The sequence below is a fragment of the Narcine bancroftii genome, chromosome 3, assembly GCF_036971445.1.
Source record: "Narcine bancroftii isolate sNarBan1 chromosome 3, sNarBan1.hap1, whole genome shotgun sequence".
Classification (NCBI taxonomy): Eukaryota; Metazoa; Chordata; class Chondrichthyes; order Torpediniformes; family Narcinidae; genus Narcine; species Narcine bancroftii.
The window spans coordinates 212,984,466-212,995,906 of record NC_091471.1 but is presented as its reverse complement, the minus strand read 5'-3'; the positions used below and the strand labels follow the sequence as shown (position 1 = coordinate 212,995,906).

Here is an 11,441-nt window from a genome sequence, read left to right as displayed (position 1 = left end):
CCCTCCAAAATTACTGTGGATATCTTACGAGGGAAGCCTACTTAATAGCGTGTTAGCAAATGAGACGACATTGAAGTTGGGTGCATAGACATTGACCAGTAGGCCCTGTTTATGCAAAAGCTAAACAGCCACTATGGTAGATCTTTAATTTCTATCTGCTGTCACATCAGATGATACAAATTGCACATTTTTATTTATTAAGATAGCTATTCCTCGTGATTTAGAGTTGCAATTGGAATGAAAAGCCTGACGTACCCATGGAACTCATAGACTTAAGTGGTCTTTAATGCAAAGGTGAGTCTCTTGCAAAAATACTATACATCACGTTTTAACCTGTTCAGATGGGAGAAAACTTTTGATCTTTTGATGGGGCTTCCCATTCCTCTGATATTCCAACTGATATATCTGACAAGCGTGCCCCTGCCAGGAGTGCTTGGATTCATTGGATTGATTATACATTTAGATTTTGTGGGGTGTACTGCCCTAATAGAAAACCAGCACCAAGGTGGTTCTTCTAACTCTGATGCACCCCCCCCCCCCCCAACATACACACAAATCTGCATACACACCCACATACTTACTACACTCATCTCTATTAAGACAAAGCCATGGGGACAACATTTTACATTCACATGATCCAAACATCCTTGCCCCTAAATGTCAAGCACTTGGAGAGTGAGCTTAAGTATAAAAAAAAACATAACTGTCCCTCTCGTGAATTTTGAATTAGGTTTGCAGGCATATTGCAAGGCAGTTCAGTCAACTCTCCATCATTCAGCCCAATAATCTGCTTATATATTTAACCGTAGTAAAGCCGTATTATAAAAGTCTTGGAATTCCACCTTACAAGTTTGGTAACTACAAGATAAGAATGCCCAACAAGTGACAGTGCTCCATTGCACTTCAGTTGTTTTTCAATATCTTGACATATACTCTCGCTCTTCAGCTGTGAGGAAATCCTTTACCTCATTGTCATAGGTGATCCATAGTCATCCTGGGTAGATTAACCCATATCAGACCCCGCTGCAGGATAAGCAGTTCCCATCTGACATCGTTGAATGCTGCTCGGGCTTGGGTCATTTTTGCCATAAGATCAAGGAAAACAGAGATCGTCATTCCCTTTAGTTTTACCTCCCAGTGTTCTCTGGTACAGCATAGGACATCCACTCAGTCACTGTAATAGTTAAGTCTGGCCAATATGGCCTATGGCCGGTTCTCCGGCCCTGGTATTAGCCTTAGGGTGCGGTGTGTTCAGTCCACCAGTGGCTCTTTATCCAATCCAAATGCCGCTTCTAATAAAGCTGATACTGCATTTTTACTCATGCTGTCAGTTCCTTCGGGAACCCCCACTATCCTGATGTTATTTCTCCGGGATCTCGCTTCCAAATCTTCACATCTGTTTCCCAGCTTTATCTTATCGGTTGTGAGAGTTTTAATTATTTTGCATTGAGTAGATGTCACTGGTACATCCTGATGTTGAATGTTCCATCTCCCCAACAGTATCTTTAATTTCTCTGAAATTTGGTGCCTGTAGATACTTTTTCGGCCATGAATTGCTTTTTTATAGTCTGTAGCACCGACTTAAGGGCAGCCAGTTCTTCTCCAATACATATTCTTATCTCCATTTTAATGGTGTCTACAATTACTTTGAAGTTCAGTCAGCACTGCTAGTTTTAGCCGCTCAATGTCAGTTACCTGTTCTTCCTGGTCTGACAGTGAGTTGGCTGGGGAGACAGGATCAAGCAAGGCTGAGGCTTCAGTCTGTGGGGTAGGCCTCTGCGGATGCTGCATACTTTTAGCCTTCCTGTTATGCATTTTAACACTTCAAAATTCACTCCTGTTACTTCAAAGCATTGCCAACTATAATCAAATGGTATGACAGCACCTGGATTGCAATTAAATAATACTTTATTAACACAATTTGCAGGAGCTTTGTAGGTTGTGACTTACTTCCATCAGCCACTCTCAAATGCTTCCTAGATGGTAAAAATTGCAGTTGGGGAGGCTTTGTGTAATTGTATTCCAGCACTCTTCATGGTAGTGGCTTGCTATGACAGAAAGGATTTGGGAACATAGGAGGGGAGAAACACATTACAAAATATGCAGCCTATTTCTGTTTGACAATCCTAATCCTTTGTGTTTATTACAATTCAAGCCAGTCAAGAGTTTTCCTTTTGATTTTTCAGCCCAGAATCCCATTTCAACAGGGATTGAATTATACCAAATATAGAGAACAGAAATTTGTTGAAGCAGATGGAGAGGTGTGGTTTGGTTAATAAAAAGAATGCAGGATTGTTGATAAGAAACTAATAGTTGGTTAATATATAGGTTAACTCGTGAATGAGGATGGAACTAGACATATTCAAATATTTTAAAAGTGTCTTAAAGACGGAACAGGAAGAAAAAATAGGGGGAAGTTGAAAGGCCTGAAGGCAGATAAATCACTTAGACCAGATGAATTTACACCCCAGCATTTTGAAAGGTGGATCTGAAGAAATTGTGGAGGAATTTCAAGAATTTCTAGATTCTGGAATGGTGCTGGAGAATTGGAAAATTGCAAGCGTCACTTCATTCTTTAAGAAAGGAGTGAGGCAAAAGACAGGAAATTATAGATAGCCTGACTTCAGTAGTTGGTTGGTTAGAATCTATTAAGGATGAGGTTTCACTGTACTTTGAGGCATACAGTGAAATCGGTTGAACAGTTACGAACAGAAGACAGGAGAAGGGGGTTGAAAAGAATAGACAGTCATGACGGAATAGGGAGACAGACACGATGGGCCAAATTAGATAATTCCACTCCTATATTTGTGGTCTCATGGAAATTAAAGTGGTCATATGGAGAAGGTACAAGTTTCACATTAAGTAGCCCCCATATTACACATCGAAGTTCAATCCCGGAAGCTCTGGGGCAGCAGGACTAACTGCTGCAAAATCTCATGCCTCATGGCCGCACTGACAGATTCAGTTCAAACAGAATCGTCAAGTTTGTGGATGATACAACAGTAGTTGGCCTCATTCGCAACAATGATGAGAAGAGATTGTAAAATGGTGTGAGGACAACAACCTGAGTCTCAATGTGGACAAAATAAAGGAGGTCATTGTGGATTTCAGGACGACAAAGTTTAAGGAGTCTCCACTATATACCAATGGTTCCATCATGCAGAGAGTTGAGACACAAAGTTCCTTGCTGTGCATATAGCAGATGACCTATCCTGTATCTGCAACAACTCCTCATTAGGAAGGCACAGCAATGCCTTCACGTCCTAAGCAGATTGAGGAGAGCAAATCTACCAGCCCCCATCTTGACAACAATTTACAGAACCACAATTGGGAGTGTCCTATCTGGTATGTTAGCTGCAAAGCACTGGAATGGAAGTCAATCCAGAGGGTTAAGGAAATCATTGGGGTTTCCTTTTCCTCTATTGACCATATTCACCGGGAGCATTGCTTAAATAAGCTCAAAGAATTATAGAAGACCCCTTCCATCCAACACAAATTATCTGTGGTCTACCACCATCAGGAAGTAAATACAGGAGGATAAAAATCAGCACTGCCAAGCTGGGAAATAGCTTCTTCCTACAGGGTGTGAGATTGATGAACTGAGTAAATTATTCCAAAATATTTAGATGTATTTATTTAATACATGATGTATGTGATTATTATGGGGTGTGTATCTTGTGTGCACTGTGGTCCAGAGAAATGCTGTTTCGTCTGGTTGTCAGATAATAAACTTGAAGTTGAAAATTCTGCTTCCATTGGAGCATGGATGACCAAGCTATGGCCCCCAGATCAACTGCGGCCCATTGCCCATTTTTGAGGGGCCCATTAGAACAAAAGCCCCTTTCATACTGCTAATTCCGTGAGGGTTTACCAGCTAATGTAACGGGTCTGCTCCCAGTAATTGCGCAATGTGAAACGTCCCAACTGGGCAGGGTGAGTTAAATTCAGCCAGGCTCTGACTTCTGGTGGGATCAGGTGTCAGAGCCTAGCTGAGTTAACTTGTTAATCACTCTGTGACAGTGTGAATGGTCTGCTCAACTTACCGGGTACCATTAGTGCCTGTGTGCTCGCGTCACTCTGGCAGTTATATTTCACAACGTGGCCGGCCATGCTGTGAAATATAACTATACAGTCAGCGGGACTCTCACAAGGCCCCCCCTCCCCAATCTCCCTCCCTCAGGGAGCCGCTATCCCGAACCCCTCACTCGCTCACTGGACAGCCCTGATTGCCGCGTATTGGTTGGGACACTCTGCAGATGTGTAGCTGCACTTGAGCTGAATTTGTCCGACAGCTTGGCATAGGTAAAGAGTGCCATGGTTTTGAAAACATTACAACTTTTCTAACAAGTGCATGTTGGAATTCGGACCCAAAACAACTTCCTGAGACAAGGAGCAGAGTGCACATGGGTCCCAGGCAATTTTAAACCAGAGTCTGTCTCCGGCAGTGAAACTGTAGTGGGGGTATAAGCAGGGCTGGTGCCAGACTATTTTGCACCTTAGTCAAGGCCAACTACTTGCACCCCCCAAAAAATTGCCAACTTAGATTTTAAAAAAACAGATATTTTGTTTAAAAAAAATGAAAAGCACAAAACTTGAAACTGCTAAATTGACTTTAAATTGCAAGATTAAGGCAAAATTGCTAACCTAGAAGATTTTTACAAACTTTGCAAGTTAAACCTCCTATGACTGCCGTGGAGGTGATGGGAAGAGTGCACAAGGGAGTCATGGAGGGAGTGGTCCCTATGGAAGGCTGAGAGGGGAGGAGAAGGAAAAATGTGTCTGGTGGTGGGATCCTGTAGTAAATGGTGGAAATTCCAGCGGATAATGTGTTGGATGCGGAGGCTGGTGGGGTGGTAGATGAGGATGAGGGGGATTCTGTGTTTATGGTTTCTAGGGGTGGGGGGGGCTAGGGCAGATGACCGGGGAATGGAGGAGATGTGGGTGAGGGCTGAGTTAATAGTGGTTGAGGGGAAGCCATGTTTGTGGAAAAAGGCAGACATTTTAGAAGCTCTGGACTGGGAGACATCATCTTGAGAGCAGATGCGGCAGAGACAGAGAAATTGAGAGAAGGAGATGGAGATCTTGCAAGGACCCATTGTCGTTACCCCCACCCCAGCACCTTCCATTGTGGTCATAGGAGCTGTAATACCTGCACCCACACCTCCTTCCTCACCATGGTCCGAGGTCCCAAACAGACCTTTCAGGTGAAGCAACACTTCACCTGAACCTCCAAATAACTAATTTACTGCATCTGGTGCACCCTCTGTGGCTTTCTCTATATCAGAGAGGCCGGTTGCAGATTAGGAGATCACTTCACCCAGCACCTCCTCTCTGTCTGCAACAAAAGCAACCTCCCCATAGCCAACCATTTTAATTCTGAGTCGCACTCTCAAGCTCACATGCCTGTCCATGGCATTTCACACTAACCCACCTGCAGATTGGAGCAACAATACTTCATTTTTCATCAGGGCACTGTATTCCATTAATCAGTTTTTCCCCCTCCCCCCCCCATTTAACTAGTTATTCCAGTTCCTTTCTCTCTCCACCTAGCCTAGACCTCCCCCCCCCCACAGTGTTTCTCCCTCTCTCTACCTATCATCTCCCACCCTCACCACCCCCCTTTCCCTTTTGTTCAGACATCTCTCATGTTCCCCCACACCTTGATGAATGGCTCAAGCCCAAAACGTTGGTGATGTGTCTTCACTTTTGCTACATAAAGGCAGTGTTTGACCTGCTTAGTTTCTCTAGCGTTTGTGTGTTTTTTCACTTAACCACGGGGTCAACAGAATCCTGTGTTTTACCCCGTCTTGTTGGTCAGTTGTCAGTTCAGTATCACTGTAAAGATGCCAGCAAAATCATAAGCGACCCTGAGGGAAGTGTTGGTTGATGCCCTGGTATCGAATGGGTTGTATGGAACGGTTTGTCCAGAAGCCCTAGTGGGACACTGCACCTTTGGATCTTCTGCCAGAGGTTTCATTCGGCGACTGACTCACCGGCCAAGGAATACCTGCCTTTCAGTGGTGCGGTGGGGGGGTTGTGGGGAGGCGAGTGGTTGTGCTTGTTCATAGCTTGCTTTGCTGTGTCAAAAATAGCCTGTTCTCGTCCCATTAAAAATGTGGCTTTCTTACAGGAGACCCTATAGGGTGGTTTAAAGAGCATGGTAATGTGAGGTATGTGCTGGAACCACGAAGCCCTGGGTGTCTTGTTTTATTTGTGGGGTTGGCAAAATTCAATGTTTTGTTCTTGGAGTCTCAGAATTATTTCTTTAGCCTGAGGACCACTGCATTCCTAGAAACCGGACCTTCTGGTTGAAAACCACTGTATTCCTAGAAACCAGACCTTCTGGCTGGGGAATTGAACCCCCCCCCCAGCCTCATTTCCTGAGGGAGGAGATTAGCATGTGAAGGTCTTCTGAAACAATGGTACACTGGGCAATTGACACCTCTGGGAGAGGTTGAATAGGTTGGACATTGCAGCAGATTAAACAGTGGAATATGTCTTGTCTTGTCTCTTGTCCCAAGTAACTGCAAATTGCTCTTGTGAATTGAACTGGAGAAATGGGATGGAAAAGAAAGCATTCTTTTACATATATAATTAAGTTAGTCTTGAGTCAAGAAAGTATTCTTTCAATGGAGCATATCACAGCTGCAGGCATAAATATCAAAGCAAAAAGTTGGATATTTAATCTTTTCCAATATAAATGCAAAAAATGTCAAATATAAAACCAGAAGCAGGTGTAAAGGATTTGTATTAACATATAATTTAATGTTAAACTATATTTCTCTCTATATATAAATATTAGTAAGGTAAATTGTAGAGTTAAAATATTGTATCTGTATTCTTAGTAAGTTAGCTGTGGGTTGGTTCAGGGTCACAACACATCTATAGCGAACTGTTGTTTTCTGAGTAGAATGTTCATTCTTGGAATCTGTGTCTTGGACAGACAGAGCTAATGCATGAGTCAGAAAGCAGGATGGAGATCAAGAATCTGGTTGTGTGGTGCCAGGACAACAATCTTACTTTCAATTTCAATAAGATTCTACCTGCATTGAATTCGCCCATCGTTATTGAATGAAGATCAACTGGGACCAATGCCTGAAGAAGGTGCACAAAATCAGTGAACCGGTGCGGACTCGAAAGGCCAACATGGCCTGTTTCTGCTCCGTAAATGGTTATATGGTTATATGTTGCAAGGTTTGTACTGTGGGCTACAGGCAATCTTGGAGGGAGGGGGGACAATAACTGGTTCCCCTTTGGCTGTCCCAGCTACAGTTGTGGCCTGTGCAACCCCAAACATAAAATTGCCCCTGTTCCTTTAAAGCCTTGATCCCTGGAATGCATTCAGGCAAAGGCACAATTAAGAATGTTACAGATATTTGTGGACTCGGGTCTCCCAGGTGGGAGTGGGCTATGGCTCAAATGTGCCGGGGCCTTGGCCTTTATCTTATTGGGGGGGGGGGGGGGTCTGCCGCCCCGTGGGCGAGGGTTCCTGCTGGCGCGGATGAGAAAGTTTCTGTCTCAGCTGGTCTCTGAGCTTAGCCTTGAGGGCAGGAGAGACTGTTTCAAATGGGAGAGGAGCAGAGGCAGTATCAATGTTGGCGAGGCAGCCCTGGGCTTTATCCCAGAGTGGTTGTGGGTTTTCCCCTGGCTTTTTTCCCCCACAAAGCTCCTTCCACAGGAGTCCACCCCTGTGTGCAGCGTATCCAAGTAAGGCTGCCTGTGTTTAAAGTGGGGAGGGAATATGTTTCCAGCCTTACCTCTGCTCTATGGACCTGGGTGGGTGCCCCCACTGCGTGTATTCTAGCCCTTCCAGGAAGATGATGGCATTCTGCACGGTCTTCTCATTAGCCGGTGCCATGAGGGGCAGGACCACTGACTTTAAATTGGAGCGCACGGTGGTGACCAGGTATCTTGCTAGGGCACTGGACACCTGGTATTTTCTAAAAAAAAATTACGGTCACAGATTCCCTGGTAGATGCCATTGACCAGTGCCCACTGTCTAATAACGCAAATGCCCTCACTGACCGCACCCCATTGCGGGTGCCCATGTAGATCCCACTCTAGGAGGGTGAGGTACCAGACCCTCACTGCGGTTACTACTCGATCCCACAGGGTAATGCATTCCTGGATCTCTGTCTGTGGTACCCAAAGTGCATTGTTGATCCTTTTTTGGTCAGAGTGGCTCCTCAGAGTGCTTGCCTCTTAAAGAGAGAGGCTCAAGTTGAGGGCCCCCTCATCCCACAACCAGAGCAGCCACCTGGCCTGGTGCTTGCCTGGTGGTTGGCAGTAGGGACCCACCTGTTGAGTCAACTCCTTTAGGGAGAAATCCCAGGTCTCTGTCGTCTCGGAGTGACCATGGGCATGCCACACTGCGGCTTGGTCAGCTGCATCCTCCCTCCTCCTCCTCTCGGCAGTGGACCTGGGACCGCATGGTGATGGGTTGAGCATGGAGGGTTTCAGGTGCATAGGGGACTGGTGGTTATGGGACCTATGCTCCTTGGGTACCCCCTCCTAGTCAGTTTAATTATATATCCCCAGCCATGCATCTAGCTTGTTACCATGCTGGACCAGGGCTCGGATGTTTTGTGGGACTGGCTGCCAGCCAGACCTGTGGGCTGCTCACGCCTGCTGCAGCTATATTAGCCTGCAGGTGACTTCAAGTCCCTTGTCCTCGAGATTGTTGGCTCAAGACTGGGCAGCTTGGACTGCCTCCTGCAGCATGCGGCAGCACTGCCGGAGCTCTTCTAACTTCCTGTCCTTCTGGCTCCATAAGTGCTAGCTAGATCTAGTTAGTAATCCTGACCTGGCATCTCAGGAAGGACACAAACAGCCAAAAGGCACCCCTTTGACTCCCTTTGGCCTTAGAGAACCCTGCCTCTTAAGGAGGGAGACCACATAGTGCCCCAGTTTCTCACCATGTGCATCAAACTGTTCAGACCAGTCCACTGGTTTACAATGGATGTTGGCCAAGCGCTCTAATCCCTTCCTCTTGTTTATCCACCTGGGAATCCTATCCTCAGTGTCTGCATTGGCTTTTTTGCCCCCGTTCCAGTATATTTCCCCACGCCTGTGTCCAGCGAAGACCCCTGAGAACCTGCTTGCAGTGCCAATTGTGAATGAGGAAACAGGTTTGGTAGGTCTGAACACAGTTTTGGTTGGGAAAGATTTTATTTACAGAAGGCAAGTGTGGGAAATGGTAACATATGCAGCTGTAGGTAAGTAATGGTGGCACTGAAACATGCTTACAATTAATAGCAAACGTGGAAAAATAGCGTGGGAACTGTCGGACTCTGGCTTTACCTTACTCTTAATTTAGTCTATGTGTGGTCTGAGTCCAGCGTGTTCTTTGAATGAAGTGATAGGAGAAGGTATTCGGTTCAACAGTCAGTTTATTACACAGCACAAGAATAAAACTTAACAGAGCTCTGGGTCAGTCGTTAGTTCATAGGTCACCTGCACAGTGAGCTATTCCCCAAGACTGACCCCTATTGTCCAGTCGGCTCAGTTTATATAGATCAACCTTATCATACAGAACAAAAGTTGGCTTCCTTTGCTAGATTTCATTATCATACAGAACAAAAGTTGTCTTCCTTTGCTAGATCTTTTTGCATAAGGGTTATCACAAGTCATCTCCTGTTTTGCAGATATCTGGGGTGTAGCACTCCCATCTTAATCCTCCAGGCCAGACTATCCTGTTGTTTTGATCAGAAATTAATTCATCCCCAGATATTTCTAATCACCATTCTGTTCCTGTCTGGCCAGTTTCTGCTGTACTCTTTAACACCTCCTCCTGCCTTAATCTTCCTCCTAGACTGGTTTTCCATTCCCTTTGTTTCTTGCAGGCCATTCTTTGTTCTGATCTGGCCTGTGTCTCCTGTGCTACTCACCACCTCCTTCAGTTTGAGCATTCCTCCTAAATCGTTTTATGCATTTCCTCTCCCTGTATTTTGGGAACAGACCATTTTGCTCAGCCAACTTTGCTCCATGCTGTGATTGCCACTTCATCACATTCCTCTTTTCCCCTGAACCATGCAGTAAATATAAACTTATTAATTAATCATTTCTTTCATAATGTTTTAACCCCTAGATTCCAACAGAACAAAATACACACACATGCAATGAGCTGGTGCATACAATGATCAAGGAAAAATCACTATGATGCCCCACCACCCCTTGACTCAATGCAGGCACAGCTCTATGCTATAAGAGACACTAATTAAAAGCTCCCAACCCTTTAAACGGTGCACATCTTACCAACAGTTTCTCTAGCACCCTTGCACATTTCTCGGCTTGAACTGAAGCTGGCAAAAAAGAGAGAACAAAGAACACATGGCACCTTTATAGTCTGGAGGGTCCAGCCCAGGTTGTTAGCTGAGGTTAATGGCTCAGTGCTTGGATGGTTAATCAAATTGCAAAAGCCTACAGGCAGACTGGAGAGTCCAGTCCAAGTAATTTACATGGGACTAAAGGCAAGGTATGCACTAATGGGTGGGGTGGGACCAAACCTTGATTGTCAGCTAGTATGTCCTCTGACTAGGTTGGGGCAGTGCTGACACGTGACAGCCACAATCCTTCCCGATACAAATAGCTGCCTAGTTCACCTAATGGTAGTGCCAGCCCTGGCTATCACAGCACAGCCACCAGGGCTGTCAGTGCACAGCTAGCCATGCTGTGAAATATAACTGCGTGGTCAGTGGGGTTGTCAGAGTGCAACCGAGTGTGCTGTGAAATATAACTGGACCATCGGTAGGGCTGTCAGAGCACTCTACACAATACATTACTTGTGACATCACTGCTGTAGGCCACCCACACACCCCCCCCCCCCTAAAATGCTGGGTTCTCAATGAACCCAGTAAATCATTGGGAAAGACTCTCTGGGTGCAACATGCCCGGTAAATTTACTGCTTACTTGGAGGGTTGGCGGTGGGAAAGGGGTGAGAGTCTCAAACAATAAATTGCACTGTATATACATTGTACTTCTTATGTTCAACACTAGATGCCACTGCCATTTTGAACAACTTCAAGGCTACCATTGCATTTCTTAGTTTCAACACTAGATGATGCTGCCAGAGTTTGAAAGAGATTTATAGTATTACTTTTAATTAACATTAATGCCTACTGTAATATGTGAGCTCATCAATAAACTACTATAATGTCAGCAGTTAAACTGTTCAGTAATGTTGTTCATGTAATAGTTGAGTTTTGGGGACTAGTTTTTCCTGTCAAAATTGGATGTTGACTTTGACCCGGATACTACTTTTGAAGGGAGTACCTGTGTTGTTCAAGGTTTTGGGAGCTCAAATGGCCTGGACCAGGTGGTCAGTCCGCATATGGGGCATCAGGAATTTGGATGGATGGGCGGTTGGGCTAAAAATAGGGGGTTGAAAAGTGATCAACTATTATACGAGTATATACATTAGTTTATTTGATTAAAAAATGCA

General features: G+C 45.0%; 1 long non-coding RNA gene across 1 annotated transcript; it reads right to left on the bottom strand.

The window, feature by feature from the left end:
• Positions 1-1,961: 1,961 nt before the first annotated feature.
• On the bottom strand, positions 1,962-10,690 carry LOC138756373 (uncharacterized). The gene is made up of 3 exons (XR_011353028.1): positions 10,506-10,690; positions 10,255-10,301; positions 1,962-2,048 (listed from the first exon to the last, which is right to left on the bottom strand). It is a non-coding gene; the product is annotated as an uncharacterized lncRNA (long non-coding RNA).
• Positions 10,691-11,441: the final 751 nt, after the last annotated feature.